Below are 464 nucleotides of genomic sequence, written 5' to 3' on the forward strand. Positions count from 1 at the left end.
ACCTCTCGAGCTCCAGTGAGTCTCCCACCACAGCCTCCCAGGTAGCTGGGACTACAGACAGCGTGCCACCATGCCCGGCTTGCTTTTTTTTTTTTTTTAGTGATTTTGTTTACATTTTAATTGTGGTATAAAACACAACATAAAATTTACCATCTTAATCTTTTTTTTTTTTTGAGACAGAGTCTCACTCTGTCACCCAAGCTGGAGTGGAGGGGCGTGATCTCAGCTCACTGCAACCTCTGCCTCCCGGGTTCAAGCTATTCTCTTGCCTCAGCCTCCTGAGTAGCTGGGATTACAGGCGCGTACCACCACGCCTGGCTAATTTGTATTTTTAGTAGAGACGGGATTTTACCATGTTGGTCAGACTGGTCTTGAACTCTTGACCTCATGATCGCCTGCCTTGGCCTCCCGAAGTGCTGGGATTATAGGCATGAGCCACTATGCCCAGCCATCTTTTTTTTTTT

Source organism: Colobus angolensis, unplaced genomic scaffold (assembly GCF_000951035.1).
Source record: "Colobus angolensis palliatus isolate OR3802 unplaced genomic scaffold, Cang.pa_1.0 Scaffold34, whole genome shotgun sequence".
NCBI lineage: Eukaryota > Metazoa > Chordata > Mammalia > Primates > Cercopithecidae > Colobus > Colobus angolensis.